General features: G+C 36.1%; 1 protein-coding gene and 1 non-coding gene across 2 annotated transcripts in view; both read left to right on the top strand.

The window, feature by feature from the left end:
* Positions 1-26,023, top strand: part of NALF1 (NALCN channel auxiliary factor 1) — a 706,477-nt gene that overhangs the window by 526,532 nt on the left and 153,922 nt on the right. The gene's annotated exons all lie outside the window — the stretch shown is intronic.
* On the top strand, positions 22,202-22,270 carry LOC114673608 (small nucleolar RNA SNORD31). The gene has a single exon (XR_003724385.2). It is a non-coding gene; the product is annotated as a small nucleolar RNA SNORD31 (small nucleolar RNA).

The following is a 26,023-nucleotide window of genomic DNA, read 5'->3' as shown; positions in this document are numbered from 1 at the left end:
GAAGGATTGGCAATTATTCTTTAAATGTTTCATAAAATTCTCCAGTGAAGCCATCTGGTCCTGGGCTTTTATTTGTTGGGAGATTTCTGATTACTGATTCAATTTTCTTAACAGTTATAGATCTGTTGAGATTTTCTAATTCTTCATAGTTCAGTCTTGGTAGACTTTATATTTCTGGAAACATATCCATTTTTTTTAGGCTATTCAATTTGCTGGCATATAGTTGTTCCTGTAGTCTCTGATTATCTCATTTTTTTTGGCATCAATTGTGATGTCTCATCTTTCATTTCTGATTTTAGTTACTCAAGTCTTCCTTTGTTTTCTTAGTCTAGATAAGGGTTTGTCAATTTTGTTAATCTTTTCAAAAAAACAACTCTGTTTTTAATTTTTTTCTTCTTGATTTTCTATTCTCTTTTGTTGATTTATGCTCTAATGTTTATTCCTTTCTTCTGTTAACTATGTGATTACTTTGTTCTTTTTCTAATTCCTTGAAGTATAAAGTTTATTCATTTGAGATCTTTCCTTTGAATGCAGGTTTTTACCACTATAAACTTTGCTCTTGGTGCTGCTTTTGGCTGCATCCCATAAGCTTCGTTAGGTTGTTTTCCTCTTCATTTGTCCCAAGATACTTTTAAATTTCTTTATTACTCCATTTTCATGCTGCTGAAAAAGACATACCTGAGGCTGGGCAATTTACAAAAGAAAGAGGTTTATGGACTTAAAGTTCCGCTTGGCTGGAGAAGCCTCACAATCATGGCAGAAGGCAAGGAGGAGCAAGTCACGTCTTACATAGATGGCAGCAAGAAAAGAGAGAGAATTTGTGCAGGGGAACTCCTCTTTTTAAAACCGTCAGATCTTGCGAGACTTATTCACTATCATGAGAACTGCATGGAAAAGACCTGCTGCCATGATTCAATCACCTCCCACCGGGTCCCTCCCACAACATGTGAAAATTCAAGATGAGATTTGGTGGGGACCAAGTCAAACCACATCAATTTCCCTTTCAATTTCTTTATTAACTCCATTGTTCAAGTGTGTGCTGTTTAATTTTAACATTGTTGTGAAATTTCCATTTTTCCCACTGCTATCGATTTCTTATTTCATTGTGATCAGAAAGATAATTGGTATGATTTCAGTCTTCTTAAATGTGTTAAGATTTGTTTTGTGGGCTAATGTGTGATCTATCCTGGAAGACGTTCTCTGTGAACTTAAGAAAAACGTGTATTTTGCTTTTGTAGGGTAGAGTGTTTTATCCATGTCTGTTAAGTTCAATTCGTTATAATGTCGTTATAGTCTCTGTTTCCTTACTTACCATCTGTCTGATTGTTCTATCCATTGTTGAAAGTGAGGTGTTAAGATCTCCTCCTGTTACTGTGTTAATGCTGAATTCTCCCTTCACTTCTGTCCTTCATACATTTGAGAGCTTTGATGTTAGATACATGTATTTCCCCCACTTTTATTGCTTTCCTTTTTGAATCATTGGTTTTGTTGTTGTTTTTGTATGGACATGCTCTGACTCCTTTTACATTTCCTTTTATATCTCTTCTATAGGTATTTTATTTATAGTTACCAGGGGGTTAACATAAAACATTTTATGGTTATAATAATTGATTTTAAGCCATTATCAACTTAACTTCAATTGTACACAAAAACTCTACTCTTTTGTATCTCTCCACCCTTGTTTTATGTTATTGATGTCACAAATGGCATCTGCATATGCTGTATATTTGTTTCAATAAGGCTGTTCACCGTCATACTCATCCAGGGTTCTGCTGCTGCTTCTCTGCTTTCTGGAGTTCTCATAAAAGTTTTTTGGCTGTATATTGTTGTGGAAATAAGGACTGGGACTTACTCTTCCAGTGTCTTATTGACATCCTGAGGCATTTTTCATGTTTCGTAACATTTTAATACAAAATTATTTCAATGAAAATATACTTAAGAACATGGTTATTACTATCTGGTCCCTTTGTCAATTTGTTTTTGCCAAAAATAATTTCACTCAACTGTGTAGAATTACTTTTTTAATAAACTATATTATATTTGAATTGTCTCCATTAGCTCTTGCCATTACCACTTTTAAAAAAGCTTATAGAAAATACAAATGATTTGTTTGTTCCATTAGTCTTTATTCTCTTGGTTTGGATTGCTTATGGCTAATGAATGAACTACTTTGGCAGATATTGGCATGTGGACCAATTATGGCACAATCTATAGTATTTGATAAGCTAATTGTGTTGCTTGGCTGGCGATGGCAATGTCTAGTTGTTTTGGTAATAGAGTTATATCATTAGCTACGTATCGAACCCTTGATATTTCCCAGCTATCAAACACTTAGTGAGCATTTACTCTCTGTGAGAAACATTCTAAACTGTATATATGTGTGAGTGTATGTATGTGTGTGTGTGTAGTTTATATCTGCACATATAGTTTATCTCTGTATGTGTATGTATATATATGAAATAATACTACCCTGGGTAGTGGTGAAGATTAAAAAGCCTATAAATATATATATATACACACACACACATTATAGATGGATAATATATAATGTGTAAGTAATATATACTCTATCTGTATATACTATAGATAATGTATGATATATATATGTATATCCCATATATACAACAAATCATATATATGTACCCAAGTGTGTGTGTATATATATATAGGTATTATATACTGCACAATTTAGATATACATATAATTTTAATACCACCTCCACGAGTAATATTATTTTTGCCATTTTGCAGATAAGTAAAACAAGGCAGAGAAGTTAAATAAGTTGCCCAAGGTCATGTAGCATAGTAGGAATCCAAACTCAGAAAGTCTTACCCTGGAACCTCCCCTCTTAACAGCAATGCAAGACACTGAAGAGGCTGGCTTGATCATATGCACACACACACAGGGTGTTTCGGTTGCTTTGCATAAGCTAACTGTGCTTATTGTGCCTCTCCATTGCATCCTATGTTTTCAAGCATACCAAAAATGAAAGACCACTCCACCACCTAGACAGTCCCCTCACTGTCTTACTTATATCAAAGTAGGCTGATGGGAAGTATTATCTTCATCCAGTCAAAAGACATCTCCTGTGTTTGTCAATTGATAGAGTCTAGGCCTTCTGTCCTTAGCACCAAATGTCTGTTAGAAATCGCTGCCATTATCCAGCATGTTGATCAAAGAAAGATATATGCAAGTGTTCTAGGGTCGGGGGCTGATATTAGGAGACGAAAAAATTGGGCAGTAACAATACTTTTCTTGAATCTTTCTGACTACCTTTGATTCTACAAATTGGCTGGCATTCTGCAGATCCAAATATCTCACCTAAATTTCTTCTCTGGGCTACAGAGCTGTGATCATATGACTTGTACAAGCTTCACAGAGGTGGTTGTTGAAAGGCTGTCCCATTGCAGTCTGTGATAAAGTAGAGTAGCTTATTTAAGATAACGTTGTTTATTAAAATTGAATTTATGAGGAAAAATAGATCAGGAATGTAAAGAAAATATTAAAACACTGAAACTGAAAATGGACAAAATGAAGACTTCGGATGGCCACAGTGGAAATGAAAAGGAGACAGTGGAGTTGAATGCAGTCTCATGGTCCTGAACACCCACAAACATAATGACTGCCACAGATATACACAATTGTTCCTCTCTTCCTGTAAATCTTTTCTTCCTTTCACATTTTATTTTCTAGCTTTATATGTATGTATGTATGTATGTATGTGTATGTATATGTGTGTGTGTATATATATATATATATTTTTTTTTTAAAGGAAAGAAAGCCCAGGCGCTGTGGCTCATGTCTGTAATTCCAGCACTTTGGGAGGCCAAGGCGAATGGATCACTTGAGGTCAGGAGTTGGTGACCAGCAAGCCTAATGTGTCTCTACTAAAAATACAAAAATTAGCCGGGCATGCTGGTGGGCACCTGTGATCTCAAGCTACTTGGGAGGCTGAGGCAGGAGAATCACTTGAACCTGGGAGGCAGAGGTTGATCACTTGAACCTGGGAGGCAGAGGTTGCAGTGAGCTGAGATTGTGCCACTGTCTCAAAAAAAAAAAAAAGGAAAGAAACGAATGTAAGTGACACATTTAATGGAATGTATATAACCAGAGGCAAACAGAGGAGGAGTAACAGATCGGGAATGAGACACAGATAAGTCCCACATCTTTGAAATAGGCAGGTCAGCAGCACCTTTATTTTAGCAGTTTTTACATGGCAAGTCTGTTTTCATGTTGTCTAGCCTCAAATGACAAACAATTACTTGGGAATAGGACATATAATGAAAGAATTGAAAAAGGAATTTTTTAATTAATAAAATTTATAGTGGAACGCAATTAGGAAATATATGTATATTTGTGTGTATGTTTGTGATCTATAGAATAACATTTCTATTGATCGCACAACTTGTAAAGGTCAGAAGCACAATATTTTCTGAGAACAGTACAAATCTATTTAGAGTTAAAGGAGAAAGTAAATGGCTTATTTTTGAAAATTGGTGTTTGCCTTAATGGAGAAATGACCTGTCATTACTGGGAAGTAAAATGTGGAATTTCACTTTGAGAAAATAAGTGATGCAATTATCCACTGCCGGTAACCTTAGTTCTCCAAAATGTACATGTGGGACGCTGTGCCAGTGCTCCTAGAAATCACATACTCCTCTGCTCCTTTTGGGGTATGGTTTTTGTATGACAGCTCTGGGGAGTCCTGGACTCCTCTGAGAGTGGTCTATGGACCAGCAGCATCACTATCCCTTGTGCCTTGTTCAAATGCAAATTTGCAGGCCCCTATCTCAGACCAACAAAATCAGAGGTGGTGGGTGGGAGGAGCTATATTTTCACAAACCTACTAGATGACTCACACGTGCATTAAAACATGAGAAACATTGCCAAAGAGATGAGTAGGGTCTGACCAACCCAGCACCTTTGCTTTCTCCCTCAGTGCCTAGGGAAAGTTAACCACATTTAAAAATAAACCCAACACATAAGTCTCAAAGCTAACAACAACAACAACAACAATAAAATGAGAATAAGATAAAGATTTTTAAAATATAAAATAAATTTCAGGTTATTTCATTGCAGTTACTAGATGTCTTGAGTTCAAGCTGTAACATTTTTACAATTGTTTTGTACCCACATCTTCAGGAAACACGTGGGGCAAACAGGTCCAACATTACATAGCATCAGATACTTTCCAAACAATTCCTCTTACACCTCACAACTCTATTATGTAATAATAATAGAAGTTAATCTCGAATGGCTCTTAATAGGTAACAAGGACTTTCCTAAGAGCTTGCAAATACTAATGTGTCTAATCTTCACAGCATACCCATGAGGTTGGTCAATTATTGTCTTTATTTTACAGATGGGAAAACAATTACTTGGAGGGGTTATGTCAATCAATGGTCAAGGTCATATATGTGGCAATTAACTATTCAAAGGCAGGCAGCCTAGCTCTAGAGAACATGTCTTAGTCACTAAGTCCAGTGACTTTATTGTAAATATATTTACACTATTTTATTGTTGAGAAGGGTGAAAGGATAAATGCTTTCCTAAAATCACATTGTTGTTAAGAGGCAACCCAGTTATACCACATTTCCCATACTTGTACTCAGTCCCCTACTCCAGCTCCCTATACCCAGGCACCAACCATGTAAAAGGTACTTAACCTCTTACATAAAGGGGTTCTACCCCATGTGGATTTTAAGAATTAGTTCAAACAATCTATGTAAAATGCTCAGTGCTTAGCACATAGTAAGAGCTCAAATTTAGCAAAGGTTTTTCATTATTATTTCAAGTGAAGTAGACAAGGATTATACTGCATTTCATTAAATTTAACAAGATGTCATCACTAAGAAACATCCTAATTTTGGAGACGTTAAAATATGCAAATGCACACATCATATAGTGGATGAAATATGACACTTTCTATGTAACAGCTTTTTAGTCAGTGATGAATGCCAGATTTTCCCAGCATAACCACAGACACTACAATTTTTTATATTGCTATTATTTGCATGACAGAGTGGTACGGATGTATATTTATTTTTACTTTTCTTAGCAATCTGCAAAGATTATTATTACATTGCATAGATAAGACAATAGAGGCTTAGAGACGTTAAGCAACAACCAACCTAGTAAGTGGTAGAGTCAAGACTGATGTTCATATCTGTCTGACCCCAAAATCTTGACATGTGCTATGATACACCCATGATCCCTAATCCCTCAATACTTTCCTTAACTCTTTTCTGTGTGCAAGTTGGTCAGTTCCCAGCTCTTGACTTTTTCACAGAGGAAATTATACAATAATGGCCTCAAATAGCTTTCATAGGATTAAGGGCACGAAGGGACATGAGTGTTGAGTGGTGAAATATCAGGCATGATGTGAAGGCAAAGTATTCATCTGTTCTTATTTATCAGCATTAATGGCACTTAGGAGACACATTACATTTCAACAAGCCTCAGCAATCAATAAGCCCCAAAATACATCTCAACTCCCTAAAGAATTGCAAAGATAGACGATACATTTAAAAGAAAGAAGAGAATTTAAACATATATGTTTAAAAAGGTTATATTTGAAAGCAATACAGATATAACACTGGGTTTTAAGAATTTACACAGTAAATTTTATCCTCTTGCAAAGTAATCAAACTTTGTATTTAAAGACATAACAGAATTATGCATTTTCATATTGCACTTGGGTCTGAGCACTGGAAATCCATAGCAGACATTCTAAAAAACCAGTTAGAGGCTTTCTGATCCAACAGAACAAATATCTGACCACCCAGATACTTACATTTTCCAGGGTACAAGCCATGCCATCATGTGGCCAAAAGAGTCTCTTTTCTTCTTTTTTTTCTTTTTTGGTGAATGAAAGAATATATATCTTTTTTATTTTTAGGAAAACCTATTATTTGGGATAAAAGAAGGACAATGCTGGTTTCTAAGAGATTTCTGTCTTTTTGGGGGGAATTTCTTTTCATTCAATTGATCATTATTCATGAATGGATTAATATTTATTAGAAACAGCCACTTCAAAAGATGTTTCTCATTTTCTGCCTTGATCCTGCTGTAACTGTATAATACAGTAAGAAGGAAATAAAATGACTTGGGGACACTTCAAATCGATTCATTTATAAACATAAATTTATAATTAGACTGTAGATTATTTTCAGGATCATTTCCTAATAAGAAAAAGAAACTACTACTGAAAATGGGCTTTACTCACAATTTTATACCACGTGAAATTAACATTCAGATCCCATTAATACCACAGAGGAAATGGAAGATGGGGTTGGTTGAGAGTGTGTGAGTTTGCCCAACTTGTCTTCTTGATAATGTTAGAAACAAAGATTGTTCTCTCCTCTGTAGAATGGAAGCATATTCCTTTAGAACTCCAGTGGCTATTGCATTGCTAGCAATCAACAAATAAATATAGATAAGAATTCAGTTATTTTAAAATGTGTACTGTGAATCTCCTGATTTTTCTACTCGTGAAGATATTAGATTTTATTATTATTATCATCATCATCATCGAGACAGTCTTGCTCTATCACCCAGGCTGGAGTGCAGTGGCACGATCTCAGCTCACTGCAACCTCCACCTCCCGGGTTCAAGTGATTCTCATGCCTCAGCCTCCAGAGTAACTGGGATTACAGGTATGCACCACCATGTCTGGCTAAATTTTGTATTTTTGAGGACAGGATTTCATCATGTTGGCCAGGCTGGTCTTGAATTCCTAGCCTCAAGTGATCTGCCTGCCTCAGCCTCCCAAAGTGCTGTTATTGCAGGTGTGAGCCACCATGACTGGCTGATATTAGATTTGAAATACTAGTAAGAGATTAATTTTGCAAGAGAGAAAAAGTACAAGAAATTCACCATCACTTCACAGTTCCCTGACGTACTAGCTTGATGATTTACTTAAAAAAAATGCATTTCCTAAAACTGAAAAAAAAATTAGTTAGAATTTGGAAAGATGAAATTTATAAAACTAATAAAAGGATCCAGATAAGATTTAGAAGTTACATTTCTGAGTGAAGTGAATGTATCCCAATATCCCACTTAGGGTAAAGCGTATTCTAGAGTTGTATCATGGGATAGAATCGACTGAAAAGGTAGGTAGAGGCAAATGAGGCCAAGGCCATCTGCCTTTCCTTTTCCAGCTGCCCATCGTGATTTTACCCATGAATAGAAACAGTACATTATCACTTACCAGAAAGGGGAAAAATGAGTGTGCCTTGCTTGAGGTTAAAAGAAGTACAATCAATTATATTTCTAAATGGCTACAGTTTTTGAGACAGCCAAGAAAAAGTCACAAACATGCCTCACAATTGGGATTTTCAAGTTACTTTTAAAGTGGTGAAAAATTAAAAGAAAATGTTCAATTTTAGATGTAAGAATGGAAAAGGTCATTTCTCTGTGGATTTTAAGAGGAAGTCTTATACGTGCTTTCTCTGGCACCTGTGAAGACTGGTGAAGCTTAGTTATAGCTTCAAAACACTTGATCAGTTTTATTTGCAGTACAGATAATATGAGGGATTCAGGAGTTGCTGTTTTAATGGCAGTGCCCAATAGAAGTGTCAAGTACCACTTAATACAAAGGCCTGAGGAATCTGATGTTCTCATAGAGCCAAAACCACTAATTTTAACTTCCAGCAGATTTAAGATGAGACCATGGAAAGTGGTGCCTAGTTCCTTCTTATCCTCCCTTCCTTTAGCAGAGGACTTCGTCTAGAGCTTGTGTGCAAGCATATTGATGCTGGGTGTGGGGCAGATGAGGAGGGAATAGCATTCTCTCCAAATCCATCCTCTGCACTTCATCCTGACCATGGTACTGAGGAGATCACAAAGACTTCAGAAGTCTTTAGGTGTTCTCATCTTCTCTTCATGTTTGATGGCAACTCTCAAAATCTCAAAGCCAAAACCACAAAAAAAACCACCACTACCAATAACAAGCAGTAACGTGAGCCTCTATCCCAAATTCTTCCTGAGCCTGAGAATATTGCTTTTCATTTCACCCAGCAAGACAAAGCACCCATCAAGTTGACAGGCTCGACAAGAACTTAGAGAGCAATCCTACACTGTGTTCCTCAGTCGTGTGTTGAAGGAGTCACTACATTTCCCCCCATATACGAGAGTAACTGCTGCTAATTAGTGTGAAGAGCCAGTTAAAAAGTTTAAAAAAAAAAATCTTTGCTGTCAATGTAAATAGGGACTCCACTTCTACTAAGAAAAAACTGTGTGTACATTCTAAATACAACCTTTACCCCCACCTTTCACTTTTCATTGTGGAAAAAATAACCTTACTACTGGTGAACTCCTAAAGGTTCTCTCTCATTAAGAGGGTGAAAGATCTGGAAGAATGTGCATATCAAAGAGATGAGAAGGAACCTTCTAGAGAGCCAGAGCTCATTGGGCAGAGTGCTTGGAAAGGAGGGGTTGGAAAAGGCTCAGAATACAAAAGGGAGGGTTGAGCTGAGGAGCTAAGCTGGGCCTCAGCCTTGGTCCTTTGGGCAGGATATTCTCAACTGAAAGAGCAAATCAGGTGATCAGATTCACCAATAAAGCATTTTTTGTAATACTCCTATTCTGGGGTTTCTGTTTAGGAAGAGCGCGCCACGTGAAAATGATGTCCCTCTATGCAAATCTTAGACTATTATTACCATACTTAATAAAGTTTTGTCAAAATGTCTGAATTCCTTGAATTTGATCTGCCATCACAGCAATTGAAATATAATAAGAATAGTTAATTTATGTTTAGTTTCCTTTAAAATGTGTGTTTCTAAATTTTCTGAGACTTTTTTTTTTTACTTCTAAACATAACTTCATGAATGAAACAGTGGCATGAATGAACATAATACATTCCCTTTATTTAAGGGAAACTGGAAGGAAAATATACAAAAATAAAGATACATCCTTTTCTCTGAATTATTCATCAGTGAGAAATTCTGAAACTTGCAAATCACAGTTTGTGAATAGCAAGGAAAATACCACCCATGTCAATGAACAGAAATGATCCCGTCTACAAATTGAAAACATTCTCTATCCCCTCAGGTAAAAGGAGAAAGTAACAGCTGATTGCTTTCACTTTGACTTTCACTTGCTTTGGGATTGAAGACACTATACATTAGTATGTGTTTTTTATGGATCAACCTCCTTAAAATAGCTCAAGTATATGAGTATTTGGTCTTTTACCAGATCCAGCCAATTCTCATTATTCGCTGATTTTGTAGTTGTGAATTCACCGACTTGCTAAAATTTACTTGTACCTGCCCCCCACATCAATACTCACGGAACTTCCACTGTCATTCATGGACATGCCCAGAGCAGTGAAAAAAGGTGGGTCCCTCCACAGGTCTGTCTCCATCTGAGGTTGCACAGAACCATACCCTCCCTGCTGGCTGGGTCCAGCTCTCATATTGTAAGCATGCATCCTTTTTGAAGCCTATGAGTGCCATGTTTTTCTAATTTCTTGTGCTTTTTGTTGGTGATTTTATAGTCTAAATGACTCCCAAGTGGAGTGCTGAACCACTGTCTGGTGTTCCTAAGCCCAAGAATTCTGTGATGTGGCTTACAGAGTGTGTGTTAGAGAAGCTTCATTTAGGCATGGGTTATAGTTCGTTGGCCGTGCGTTCAGTGTTCGTGAATCAACATTATATGTTGAATCAGGTGTCTTTAATCAGAAACAGTCATAAAACAAGGATGTAGGCCAGGTGCAGTGGCTTATGCCTGTAATCCCAGCACTTTGGGAGGCTGAGGCAGGCAGATCACTTGAGGTCAAGAGTTTGAGACCAGCCTGGCCAACATAGTGAAACCCCATCTCTACTAAAAATACAAAAATTAGCTGGTGTGGGTGGCACGCACCTGTAATCCCAGCTACTCTGGAGGCTGAGGCAGGAGTATCGCTTGAACCCGTGGGGTGGAGGTTGCAGTGAGCCGAGATCATGCCATTAAACTCCAGCCTGGGCCATAGAGCAAGACTGTCTCAAAAAAAAAAAAAAAAAAAAAAAAAAAAAAAAAAAAAAGGATGTACTGATGGCTGATGGGTTGAGTTAGATGTGAACAAAGGTTCGTGGGACCTTATCCATGTAATTTACTAGGAGCAATGGCTCTGTATCCACTACTAGGTGTTCACAGTAACTTTGTAGAGCATAACTACCATGAGAAAGAGGCAGTACCTTCTTAAATTTACTTTTTTATTTAAATTGTTGATCAGAAATAGAATCCCATTAATATTGTTTTTAAATCATTTTGGAAAGCAAATTGGAATTCAATCTAAGCAGTTGTTTCTGTAGAAATATGTTGGCCCCACAGCTGCTCCTAAAGGGCTGTGAGTAGAGACTGGGTCTGTATTCCACTGACCCAGGTCCGCCTCCAGCACTGGAAAGGGCTTTGCTCCGGCTGTAGCTCTGTCAGCTATCACAGTTAAGTAAAAAGGACACCCTCTAGTTGTATTTTTCTACTCCTGCTGCTCCTTTGCAGATTTTTTTTTCTCACTGTCTAAGCAGTGTTGATGTAATTCCCTTTTATGCTTAAATTCTCTATTTGTATGGCAGGTGGCACACCACTGAATGTGTTTCTGCCCCCTTCTGCAAGCTGGGTGATTTGAGTGGGGAGAGAAGGGTCATTCCAATGTTGTTATGGAACTCATAAATGAATGTTTTTGAAAGTGGGGTCTTGATTGCTACTTTAACATAATCTATGCTTTCAAAAGCTAGTTGTTTTATAAACAAAATGGGTTTGTTTGCAAAGACCTAATATCAGACACTACGCCTTAATGTTCATATCCAGGAATTGTTCTTTCACTGAAATGTAATTTAAATTTACTGGCAATTATTTTTAAAGAAAATATTTTATGAATAATTCTATTTTCAAAAGTAAACAGTATACATAGGATGTTGAGTGAATTTCGCTCTTGGTTTTTCATAGACTATTTTGATGTCCTTTGAAATATGTGCTCTTCAGGATCTAAGAGTTAATATTTTAGGGTATATAAAATTATAGTGTCTTACAAAAACATTTATAAACATTTTTATTCTCTTTTCTAAATGTCTGATCCCTTCTGAGTCTTTACAAATATGCATAACATTTTTCTCTAATTTATTTGAAAGAAAATTATATCTATTATGTAAAAATTGCTTCATGTTCTAATGAACAATTATCTAAATCCTATTGTTATTTCATGATAAAGAATAGAGAAAACAGATTAGAATGACTGTCAGGAGAACAAAATTCTAACACTGGCTCAGCTACTAGTTAACCATGTAAACGTCTACAATGTATTAGATTGGTGCAAAAGTAATTGCGGTTTTTGCCATCCCTTTTATGGCAAAAACCACAATTCCTTTTACATCCACCTAATACTTAATTTTTGTGGGCCTCTGTTTCTCCAGTTGTGAAACACTGTGGTGAGACTGGGTTTCCTCTATGGTTCATGTCCTCTGAGGAAGCATAGGATCATAAGAACATGGTAAACATTACAGTGCTATGAGAACATTGCCTTTATCTCTTAAAATATTTCTATTATTTATTAACAAATTGATTCTCAGTCTTGACAAGCAATTGAACGATTGTACTACAGTCTTCAAAATATTACATTACTAAGAGTGATACAATACCAGAAAAAAAATGTTAAATTTGAAATTTAACTGCTAAAAAATGTTTTTTGAAACAGTCATTTTCATTCAATATTATAAAGTTGAAGTTTCCAAATATGTATTTACTATCTTTCCATAAACAATTTTAGAAAAAGTAAATATTTAAAACTGTTACTATTAGTAGTTTTTAATCCTCTTTTACCATCCTAATCTATATTCACTGCAATTATTACCTATTTTGTAAATGTTCTGGGCCATCTTGCATTCCTATAATTCATGAAACAGGTTATAGTCAACTATTTTAAAAAGTCATTCAAAAATAGAGAAAAGATAAATGCAGACACAGAAAAAGACTATGGCACAAGAAGATAAGATAATAGAAACATTTTCATGTATTCGAAAGAATTTTGTTAGCATAAATCTTCATTTTTATTCTTGTTTGAGCATTCTATGGTGTTCCTCATGACAGGGTTTGAATTTGGACTGATCGCACTTGAAATGGAAATATGCAGTTCAGCTGTTTGTACACAAATATGAAACAATTATTCCTGGAAGCACATTTATTCCAGTATCCCTCTGTAACTATGGTGACACAGCCCCACAGCTTGCAAAAACATACAGGACTAGAGTCTGTGAAAAAAGACCTTATGTGATAATTCCGTATTTGAAACATCATTTTAGGAAGAGGGTGAAACCCCAAAATATCCAGTGTCCCTTATGTTGTGTGTACTAATATTGGGTTATAAATATAAACTAATAGCTATCTTGTTGTGTTTTTTACCCAAATTGAGAACCAAATGAGAATTAGTTTGATTCAGAGTGTGACTCCCCACAATTTCATCGATTTCATAAGACCAGATATATAGATAGAAATTTAAATATTCAGTTATGATATTTATGAATATTGAATATTAAATATGATGGAGATAATGTGTTCATATATTTCTCAACATCTTTTCTCTTTGGACATCAAGTAGATGACGTTTCAAATTCCTCATCATTACAACCAAAATAAACACATTGGCTCCTCTCATTTCTGGGGGCAGCAACCAGCCTCAATTTATACCACAAGCCTTCCAGTCAGACTGTGGTTTTAACAAAGGCTACAGCCTTGAAGTGCCTTGTGTAGCTCTTCAATGCAGTCTTCTCTAGGAGGCCTGAGCCTAGGGTCCGTTCTGGGCAGGGAGATCTAAGTGATTTTCCCTGAGTAATCCCTCCTGAGTTCTCCAGAACCAAAGGAGACTCTGAAGCAAAAATCAAATGTTTCATTCCCAAACCTTACTTCCCCAAATCCTATGATCTGAAATGAAGCAGGGAGGACAGAAACCGTCTAAAGTTTTAAAAGGTAAAGTTAGGCAATAAAATCTGTAAGGACAATTTCTTTCTCTCGAAAAGTAAATTAAAGAGTCACGCCAGGTATTCCCAGGAGCGAAGCTGCTGGACGGTGAAAATGAGGCTTGTTGGAAAACCCTTATCTGTGTCAGAACCTGGTGGTCCCTGGATAGTTGAGATCAGATTGCCATGACTTAGGTAGAGTGCTCCTTTCACACCATTTGTTATTAAATTGCTATATGAATTTCTAGAAAATTTTTACATTGAGATTTTAATCTTTTTTATTAAATCAAACTCTACTGCTCATTAAGCCTTCGTTCTTAAACTGTGCTCTTCTAAATTCCAGAAGACGTATTTTCAGTTCCTAACAAATTTTATGTTTAAAGCCATGTGTTAAGGAATTATACTTATTTTATATTTCTGGTACACGTTTGTTCTGGAATGTTGCACATGTCTTGATTTTGATAACCCATTGAGATGCTCTTCCTCATGACATTATCTAAGATGTTACAGTGTCACACTGGGGAAACACTGTACCTCATTTTGATAACTCGTTGGGATGCTCTTATGATATTATCTAAGATGTTGCAGTGTCACACTGGTGAAACACTGTACCTCTAATTTAAAGCCTAGCTACAACATTTTTGGTAGACCTATTGGGTTAGTCTCTTTCCTGAAACCCCTTTTCGTTTGCATTGGAGATGTGATGGCTCAAGATTCTGCAAAAGGGGTAAATTTTTGATAGTGTTGGCCACCACTCTATGGTTGAGCCTGGAAACCGTAAGTGCTGTCACCCTAATTTTCTGCTGTAAACCTAGAGGCTTAGACTATGGATTGCAAGATTATTCCTCTATTTCTTACTTTAAAAACTGAGATTAGAAAATTGTTTTGCCAGGACATGGATAAAAGGATTGATCGAGGCATTGTACTATTCATTTAGAAATGCATTCTGTTTCTTCAAAACACTGTATCTCAATAGAAGAGAGAGAGGAGAGCAGAGAAACCAAAGGTTTGTCAAGGCCATTTCTTAAAGTGTCTTTATGTAACAGAAGGAAAATGCTTTATGGGAGAACTTCTCATACCAGTTGCACTTTGGAGTTTAACGTGTGATAAATTAGAAATTATTTTTAAAAATATTTTGAACAAACCACTAGAAAAGTTTGTTGTAAGCACCTACAATACACTACGCACAGAGAATATGAGTGTGATGAATTTGGAAAGGGAAATTACAGAAAATAATAGTGACAGTTAAACAAAAGTGTGTGTGTGTGTGTGTGTGTTTTGCAGATGAAAAGTTGGAAGAAATCAAAGGGTGTTTAGGAAAAGCGGACAGGCACTGTGGCTCACAGCTGTAATCCCAGCACTTTGGGAGGTCGAGGTGGGCAGATCCCTTGAGCTCAGGAGCTCAAGATCAGCCTGGGCACTGGGCAATGTAGTGAGACCCATCTTTATGAAAATTAGTCTGGCATGGTGGCACATGCTTGTAGCCCCAGCTACTCAGCAGGCAGAGGTGGGAGGATCACCTGAGCCTTGGAGGTTGAGGCTGTGGTGAGTCGTGATCGTGCCACTGAACTCCAGCCTGGGTGGCACAGTGAGATCCTGTCTTAAAAAAAAAAAAAAAAAAGGAAAAAGGAAAGCACTTTTAAACTGAGATCTGAAGGATGACTAGGATTTTGGCAGCTGGAGTGCCACTCTATAAAGAGGGATGGCAAGGACAGAGGCTTACAGAGTCACCCATAAACAGTCACCAGGATACTTTTAATATCTGATGGCTGTTCAGGCTAATTACCAAGTACAGAAGAGCAAACCATTAGCCATTTGAATGCTGGTATTGCAACCACAAATAGGTAAAAAGAAGAAAAACGGAAATGATCACTCAGTAAGATGTACTTGAGGTCCAGTAGCTCAAGTCAGTAAAAAGTTTTAAAAGTATTGCTATCATGTTTCATCAACCTGAAATTATTCACAAGTCAGATAAATTACCATATCTAGGACACTCAGTGACATTTGATTAAGTGGTAATTATACCAAAAGCCTGATAATAGAAAAGAATGTATTAAAATAATGTGAATGACTGTCTATTAGGATATTACCCATTATAGAATGGTTCAGCCACAGGGACCTCATTCATACTGAATTGGTTTTATAAAATGATCTCTCTTGAAATGAATGTAGTTCAACAGAGCTTCAAGGTGGAAGACTGCAGCACCCAACACTTTCCCTCTTGCAAGTCAGCAAGCCAAGCCCCATCTGAGTGAGGACAAGAGGCCAGGCTAGCCTTTCTGTAGGTCTTGGTGGCTGCTAGTATTTAGAGACAGGTAAAAGCTATAATTCTCCTTGCCTGATAGCAAAGTTGCGGACAAGAACTACAACTTTTTAAAATTAGCAACTGGACATAAAGAAAGTCATAACATCTAAAAATTTAGTGAAAGTCCCAGTTCTCTGTTCCGACCTTTGTTGATGATAAAAAAAAAACCTTCAATGTGTGATTTGAGGGGTAGGTGTTCTTGTGACAGGATCTGGCTACCCTGGCTGGATCAAGTGAAGGAATCCTCTAATTGAGATCACCTTCAGGGCCCAGTGGAGACACTATCCCTGGGCACCATGCTGAAGAGCCGCATTCTTTGCTTGCTCGTTTCTTATATTCTGTCCCTGCAGGGTCTAAAGCCAGCTTAAAGTATTCTGTAGACAATTCGCAAACCTTCAACACTCATTTTAATTGGAAAATTAATACAACACCCATTAGGTTTCTCAGTCCTCTCAGTGTTATCTTCCATAACGACCCTGAGTCCGAATCTGGACCAATCTTCTGGCTATGAATAGGCCAGTTCCTTAACCTCGTCTCAGTTTTCATTGCTATAAAATGGGGGAAATGAGAATTGTTCTAAGAATTAATTAAAATGATGCATATAATCACTTATTACAATGTCTTGCATGTAGGAAAGGTTAATCATTAATAAAGTTGGTAATTTACATGACATTGCTCTAACACCTGTGATTGGCCAGATTGGCCAGATTTTCATGCACCAGGAAGGCCCGAGAAGCTCTGTTCAGACCAGCTATGCTTCAACATTCTCATGTATCAGAAGGAGAATAGAAGAAAGTGTAAGCAGGTCTCATCTCCATTGAACTTTGCTTCAGGTGCACTAAGATGTGACTGATGCTAATTTTTCCAGATTTTATATCATGTAGGTGGGACTCAAATCCCAGCCTCTTGATTCCTGCCTCCTAGCATTTCTTACTTCAAAATTGTTTTCACTACCACAGATTTTTTAAAACAATTGTTTGAAAATTTGTATATTTTCCTTTTTGGATGACTCAAGGCTAGTGAAACGATTTAATGAAAAAATAGGATTACACACACAGAGACACATATACATATACATTTATATATACACACACATATGCGTGTGTGTAGACAGGGTTTCTCTTTCATTGCCCAGGCTGGAGTGCAGGGGCACACTCTTGCTTCACTACAATTTCCGCCTACTAGGCTCAAGCAATCCTCCTACTTCAGCGCCCCCAGTAGCTGGGATTACAGGCACGTGCCACCATGCCGAGCTCATTTTTACATTTTTAGTAGAGATAAGGTTTTTCCATGTTGGCCAGGCTGGTCTTGAACTCCTGATCTTAGGTGATCTACCTGCCTCAGCCTCCCAACGTGCTGGGATTACAGGCATGAGCCACTGTGCCCAGCCGGATTATATTCTTTAAAAGATAAGTGACTGTATAATAAAATGTTGGAAGTCAAGGAAAAAAATCAAGTCTTCCATTTGCTTTTCCTCAGCTCTGAAACATACTAATTTTGGGCAAACCATCATATTCCATGAATTATATGCCTTTAGTCAGAAAGGGGTTATAAAATGTCTGATAAGATTGCCTTGAGTTTTACCTTTAAAATAGATGTGAAAGAACTTAGAAAAAAATAAATACTTGGAAAAATTAGCTCATCATCATGCATTCTGATTTCAGGCCATTATACAATTTTATATTATTTGTATTATTTTCTTTGTATTTTTTATGCATATGATACTGGATTATGCCATTTTGTCTTATATGCACACTATGCTTCTCAAAAATACAGTCAATGGTTGTGTCCTAATAATATTTAGAACATGAAAAATAAATCATATGTTAACTGAGTACTTCCATATTTTTAGAGAAGCCACTGATGATTTCAAGATAGCTCTTGATTGAAGAGACTGCCTTTGGCAGGAGGGAGTGGATTGAAATAGTCATCTTTACAATTGATTCAATTTCTTCAGCAAATCAAATTTGTGGCAATAGACATAAATCATTTCAGATGGCTAAAGTGAACAAATTGACTCATCCAGGTTTTGTTAATATCATAGTATAGAAATGATCTACATGGCATTGAATAATATACCTTGAGTTATTGGACAGTAGATACTTTGACATAACTGTCACATATCAATCAATTTAACTTCAGCTCTTTTGTAATGAATTATAATTTCTGTAGAAGTAATAAAAACTATTGAAAAGTTAGAAATATTTCAGGAAAGTTTGGCCACTGTTTCATGAGATTACATGTTTATGCACACAAACACAACTGATGCACAACATTCTGTGAGTCGATGCATGGTGAAGAAATAGAATGTTTTGATTAACCCACAGTAACTCCTCTATGCAATGATATTATCTAGCAGGTGGATATTTTCTTGGAATTTAGGGATTTTCTTCTAGAATTTTGCCTGTGAATGTGCACAAGTGCCCTAGATACTGTTTTAAACAGATTTTCTTCCCTCCACTCCCAGAAATGTAGTACTTTAATCTGCTAACCAGAAAGTTAAGTACAAGGTCAAGTATCTTAAAAGAGACCTCAGAAATGCAAATTGAGGTTGTCTCTGGTGAGTTTAGGTAAGCATATTCAATCCAGAGGAAAGAAACATTACAATAAGTTCTTAAAGGATTTTCATGGGTAAAAAGCAAAATATTTTAAAATGATAGACCTTTTGAAACATGTCTTTGATTAGAAGTATGAGATACCATGATTCAGAAAAATAATAGGAAGGACTGAAAAATACTGTCAAAGTGCTGGGACAATAGTACAAATGAAAACACTCTAAAGCCACTTTTTTATTTCCTACTGGTGAAAAAATTTCTAGAGAAAATATTTTTTGTTTTTGTTTGCCTGTCGCCTGGGCTGGAGTGCAGTGGCACAATCATAGCCTACTGTAACCTCGAATTCTTGGACTCAAGGGATCTTCCTGCCTCAGCCTCCTAAATAGCTGGGACTACAGGCACACATCACCAAGCCAGCTAATTTTTCAGTTATTCATAGAGATAGGGTCTTGCTATGTTGCCCAGGCTGGTCAACACCTGGGGTCAAGCAATCCTCCTGCCTCAGCCTCCCAAAGTCCCGGATTCCTAGAGAAAATAAAGGCAGGTATATTTAAACAGTCTCTTGGATAAGTTACAATTTAAAACAAAAAATTAGGCACAAAAGGAAGGATAAACATAAGACCAGGGACAAGCACAATGGAATGTTTTCATAATTTAGTTGTTGCACATTCCTTCTGTTTGAGAAATGTTTATTGCAGGTCGACTGTAGTACAGGTAATAGAGTCTGTTCTGGGCTGTGAAAACAGGCAAGCTTTCATTTCATCTCTCACAATCTGATTGGGGGTAAGTGAGTAATTAGGAGTCACTGGAAGACTTTAAGCACAGGAAGTTGATCAGATTTGTGTTTTAAAAAGCGCTATATGAGAAAAAGATAGAGAAAATAATTGGAGGTGGCAACATCAGAAATAAACTCAGAGGCAGATCAAATAATCATCCCTGAATCTCCAAAAATAAACAACAGTCATATAAGACTGAAACTGAGCAGTGCAGTTGAATTTTCTCAATACTTTTAAAATAGTGATTTGAAGATGCAAACCTAAAATGAAGAAAGGTTGGCGAAGTGTCTTAAAATCTGAGTGGAGCTGTTACAGCTATTCAACAGACGCTGAGGAATTATGGATACGATGTTCTTTAATGGAACTATGTTCACACTAATCAGAAGTTCTATAGCACAGAAGCATTTGCTATTTTGTGGAGATAGAGACTTGAATCCTGCTGCCGAAAATCTGGAAGGTCACAGTCCAGTAGTGGTCTCTTAACAGGTCCTTGCTTGTCAATACTCCAATGGTCTATTAATAAAATCAGAAAACTTCATTCATGAAAAGATAAGCGTTCTGCAAACAAACAGCTAAGCTTTATATTAGTTCAAGAGAGAAAGTGAAGTCTGTGGTGGATCTCAAAAAATAACAGCTCTTGGTATATCCAAGTGTGGCCTGTGGCATTCAAAGATGTGCAGACTTCCAAGGGGACAGGAATACCCTTGACTCTATGGAATCTGGTGGAGCAAATGTTACTGTTGGAGCAGAAATGACATCGTATTGGGGATCATTCTGAAAAGAGGTAGTTTATGAATGGTAAAGCAACTCAGCCTCCACTTTGCCTGTCTCCTTCCTTACAGGAGAGTTGTGGACTTGAAAGAGTGGACAAAGAATGGTTATGAAATTTGAAGCATAAATTGTGTGAGGAGAGAAAGTGTATACTGAGCCCATCAAAATCTGATGTTCCTAGGACCAGAGGAGCACATCCAGGAGGCTGCTGGAAGAAATCTCTTCTTAGTCTGGTCTTCAGTCATGCTTGGTGTTCATTCACAAACCAGGGATTAGGGTGGAGGTGCCAGAAAAATCACAAATGGGGTATTTTTTTTTTTAATTCAAAAAGGAAAACAAAAGGAGTTAGAGAACAGATAGCATAATGATGACCCGTAGTTAATTTCTAGCACTGGATGATTGCTTTGTGTTTACTTAATAATAAGTCATCACAAGAATCCAAAATTAGTGTTTGCGGTCTGATGCCATGGATTATTTATGTTCTAAGACTTCTTTATGGTTTGTAATGAGGCATCCGACAAGGTGTATTATCCAGTCTTTTGGATAAGAGATAGATATGTATGTAGATTTACCCATGTTACATGTAGGTGAGCATAGAGCTGTTTAAAGTTTATCCTAGAAAATGTTGAAAAGGAAAAATACCAACTTGAAGGGATAAGGAATTGCAGAGCATATACAAAAGAAGGTTGGATTCGCGTGACCAGCCAATGGAAATAACTGTTATCCCTGGAAAAATACAGAGATCTCACCCAGGTTTAAGTAAAATCTTCACAAATACAAGACAAGGAGTCCTAGTTTAGCAAACACTCTATATCCATGATAAGCTATTAGGGTAGGTGGTATGGCTATAAAAAACAAAGAAACTAGGGGGTAAGGCTCCATTAATAGAGAAGAGAGGAATAATCTCACTCTGCCTTAGTTGCTGTAATGCGACAGAAATGAAACATATACCTTTTTTTAGTTTGGGAATTCTTATTTTAAACATGGATATGGATAGAACTGTGATGGAAACAGCATTAACAGGTCCAGTGTCTCAAAATGATACCACATTTGAAATGATTATTTTTGATAAGATGCCATTTAGGAGGACCCAGAGCTTTTTAGACACTTGAGAGGATGCGTTACAAAAGACATTACAGGCAGAATCTGTGTAGTTCTAGACATGGGGCCAGGAACAACCCATGGCAATTAGTGGAAACCAAAGTTCAGTTCAAGTTGAGTGCAACTTGTTAACCATGTAGAGATCTGAAAATGGCTGCTTTTTTATAGAAATAAAAATGGCAAAACATCTCAATCCTCAGAAAGCCATCTCACTAATTATTCCTGAAATCTGTTTTAAATACCTAGAACAAACTTGCTAAGCTTAGCTTTTCCTTCAACTCACAAAGCAAATTTAATGTTTCCAGTGGAGATCAGGATGTTCTTCTAGCAGGGAAAATTGCACAAACTACAAGGAAATGATTAATACTCAATATCAATCTCTTGCAATGTTCTCATATTTTTTCTCAATATTCAGAAAAATAAAATTGCTTCTGTTCTGTTCCTTTAGCCAGGCTGTTCTCTTCAACTCATTAATTTATCTTGGAAACTCCACTTTTCAAATTTAAAGGCCCCTCATTAGGATGGTGAATATTGATGGGAAAAAGTAAAATGACTACTTTACCCACAAAAATAAAAACATTTGCTATCCTTTTTTGATAAAGGTCTTCTAGATTTGCTTCGCCCACTTTAACTTTTTCTACATATCTTAAAATTCAGTGTGCAATAATATTTTCACTTTCTCCACATTTTGGACTTCCTTAGCTTATTTCTATTCACATAAATTCTTTTTTATAAATGTTGATAGGAAATACCATTCTTAATGATATCACTAGTGATGAGATGAATACTGCCCCTTTCTGATCAATATGCGTGAAAGATGTTTTCTGAGCTGTGAGCTTGAAAAATAAAAATAATTTTTAAAAGATATAATAGCTCCTATTTGTTGAGAAAATCTTATTAATATAAATTCAGAGATATTCACAGCCAAAAGGAGCATGGGAGATCATAAGGTTATTAAGGTCATCTTATGCTTTTGTTATCTGAGGAAATCCTGCAATCGATAACAATGCAATGAGTGAGTTTGTCCTGTCGTAGATTGTTTTCACAGGGCCTGGGATAGCGTACTTGGTGAATGTCCATAAACTGACATTCTCTACTCAAAGGAGCCCTGTTCTTTCAACAGTAATGATGGAGGGATTATAGGAATCACTCCTGATTATCTCAAGATTTGCTTTTTATTACCCATTCTAGGTTCATCGTGATTAACTATTTAAGATCATTTAGGTCCCTTGACCTCATTCTCTGAAACTAAGGAGTTGATGCAAGGAAGTAAGAAAATGAGTCAAAGATTTGGAAGAAGTCCATTTGAAGTTGAGGGTTTTCCTGATTAACAGTGGAATGGGTCAAAAGAAGATTATTTTGTTGGTTACGTTTTTTTTTGTTTGTTTGGTTGGTTTTGGTTTTTTGTGTGTTGGGGTGGGAGAAACTAAGGAAATAATTCCAAAGGAAAGTATTTTGATGGGGTGTTTTTCTCCTGAATTGTATAGTTTTCAGATTTATTTTAAAGGATTAAAATGGCCATATTTTCTTACCACCAGTCAATGTCTGTTTATTTTATATGAACATATTTAAAAGACCCCCTAGAGAAGTGTATATATAGCATATAATTAGCAAGTCAAAAGACTGGAGGTTACCTTTCCTAGAACATCCCTTCCATGTCTATACCTCAGTATACCATGGTTTTACTAAGAGGAATGAAGTTTATATCTGGTGCCTTGTTCTGTTCTTTAAGCTCCTGCTAAATACCTCAACTTTGGTGTGTCTCAAATACTTCAAATTTCAGCCCTTTAAATTGACCTTGTGGTCATTCCATTAACTCCAGCTTCTCCTCATTGGATTAGTAATGGCTCTTTTCACCCATTCACCTAAGTTGGAATCCAAGCATCATAGAAAGTCTGAAAGGGATCAGGGGAGTCTGAGGGGAGGTAGAATGTAGTGGCTAAATGTACAGGCAGTGGTGTTCAACTGCCTCTGAGCTCACCATTTACTGACTGCATGAACTTGGACAAGTAATTTAAACCTTACAATATTCCTATTTATTCATCTGTATAAGCTGATAATATTAGAACCTACCTTATATAGTTATGCATATTTAATGAATTAATGACTATCTTAAATATTTACATGTGTTTCTTTTTATATTTATGAACCTCTAAGAACAAGGCAGAAAAGAGCATACGCACTTTCTTCTCATATCTAATTAATCACCAGTTTTTAACAAATATACTCCTTATATTGAGTCTTTATCTGTTCCATCCTGTTTATTCAGTGGTGTTCCTGGCTGTCAGTGCTTGAATTCAGGCTCTTGTCATATCTCCATCAAATATTGCAATTGTCATTTTATGCACTTTTGGTCCTTCCCTGAATACATCCTTTATGCTCCTAGCTGAGTGATCTTCCAATATATTAATATACATCTAATCACAGCATTCTTCTGCCCCACATTCACCAGTTCAACATTCTTTTGTGACTCATGATTTTATCACTAACGCCCTCCACCCCAACCCTGATGGTTTTGATGGGATGTTTATGATGGCCAGAGGACCAGTTGGCCCAGCTCTAACTCTTGGCACATTCTCCCTCACATCTTTCAATCAAACAATGCTGAGAGACACCTGTCTCCATCTTTGAGCACCTTTTTAAAATATTAGGACAGTGACTTAGCAAACTGAATTCCCTGAACTCTGCTGCTTAACCAAAATTTTCCGGACAATCATAAGTCTATGTAGAAACATGTATGTAAGATGAGTCTTGGAAAAATAAATTCACTTACTTAAAAATTGACATACAAAGGGCAACAATTATACTGTATGCATTGTGCTTGCTTTATGCCATAGGTGGACCATGTCGATTGAATCTTTATTGTTGTTTTATGGATTTTACTTAAACCATTCTCTGTTAATGAACCTTTAGTTTGGCCCTATATTTTTGCTGTATGATCAATGTCACCATGAACATTCTTATGCATAGTCCTGCCTACATGTGCAAGAACATTTGTGGGAAAAATAGTAAAAGTAGAATCATTGTGGCAAAGGGTGTAAATGTTCAAAATGTTGATGAGTATTTCCAAGTTGCACTATCAAGAGGCGGCCCCAGTTTCTAGTCCTGTCACAATACATGAAAGTTTCCATTATTCCTCTCCTTCTGCTCAAAGTATAAAGTATATAGGCTTTTTAATTTAATGTGTAGAAATCTAAATTCCCTTCTGAAAGTCATACTTTATGAATGCTGTCTCTCTCCTAATATATTTTTAAGGTTTGAAAAAAGCGGTACTCATAACATGGCTCACCATAGAATGAATTACAGGTTTTTGCAATTTGCAAGCATTTAATAACTCAGTAACTTACAGAGCCATGTTAAGGCAGTGATACATTGCGTGCAAAAAGATATGAATACAAATTCTAGCTTACCATTTTATTTAAAGCAGAAATTGTACAATTGATAACAGGTGAAAATTTTCAGAAAGCTTTGTTATGTTTTGAATGATATTGACATATTTTTTTGAATGATATTCACATATTTTTTCAGAAAACTTTCATTTGTAAATAATTCCTTAGAGCTTTTTTAATAAAATGAAACAAAATTAATAGAAAAAAGATTATTTGCTTCCTTTGCTTTTTTCTGACAGAGTTCTTATGCTCAGTCGTATCTTATTATCATACTTGCATGCCTCTTATGGAAAGCAGTGATAGAAAAGCATGAGAATCTTCACTGATGCTATTGGATTTTGAATGCTTGCTTTCTAAGCATTTTTATTCCAAAAATTTAACATTTTAATGCTCTACTCAACTTGTTTGTTAGTTGGTTTTGTTTCTTTTCTTTAATTACCTTGGAAATTTGCTGACGTTTTATTTTTCAGAAAATTCTATATCTTATGTTTTAATGCTTTATTTTATCTCAATTTTATCTCATTGTTTTATCTCAGTTTTTCTAGATAATTCCCAGATGTCTTTATGGTGTGGATATTATAATTTAATTATTTTTAATAAGTTATTGTTTACATATTATAAACATTCATATGTTACATGCTACTATTTCTTATAATAGTCTAGTATATGCTCTTAATATTAAGTTAAGAATTAAAGGTCTAAATCAAACTAGAAATGTAATCTGTTCTGCACATTTCTTACTCCTTCCAAATTAAGATTGAACATTGTGTTTTAGAATCAGAATTTGGGGATAGATTGGTTTTAAAACTTGCATCTAAAGATTATTCCCAGGAATTTTACATGTCTTTAAACCTCTAATTTGTTTAAACCTCCCATATGTAAAGTTGTTATAGACAAAATGGATAAAAGTCAATACCTCTCTCAATGGGATCATAGAATGGTTTTATTAAAAATCGGTGATTGGCACCCCAGTACAGATGTGCTTTAGTGATAGTTTATTAAAGATGTATGAAAATGTATTGTTAGACACATATGCGTGTCTCAATAAATGATTTTATGCTTGGGTTGTCTAACTCTTGAAAATAGTTTTTTACAATCTTGATTCTGCTTCTAGATAATCTTTCATTTTGCTAAGTTTTGTCACAGATGATAAAAGAGTAAGTGTAAAACTAAGTATTATTTGAGTTCTTGCAAAATC

The sequence above is a fragment of the Macaca mulatta genome, chromosome 17, assembly GCF_049350105.2.
Source record: "Macaca mulatta isolate MMU2019108-1 chromosome 17, T2T-MMU8v2.0, whole genome shotgun sequence".
NCBI lineage: Eukaryota > Metazoa > Chordata > Mammalia > Primates > Cercopithecidae > Macaca > Macaca mulatta.
The sequence above is the reverse complement of the archived record's forward strand: the minus strand, read 5'-3'. Positions and strand labels throughout refer to the sequence as shown.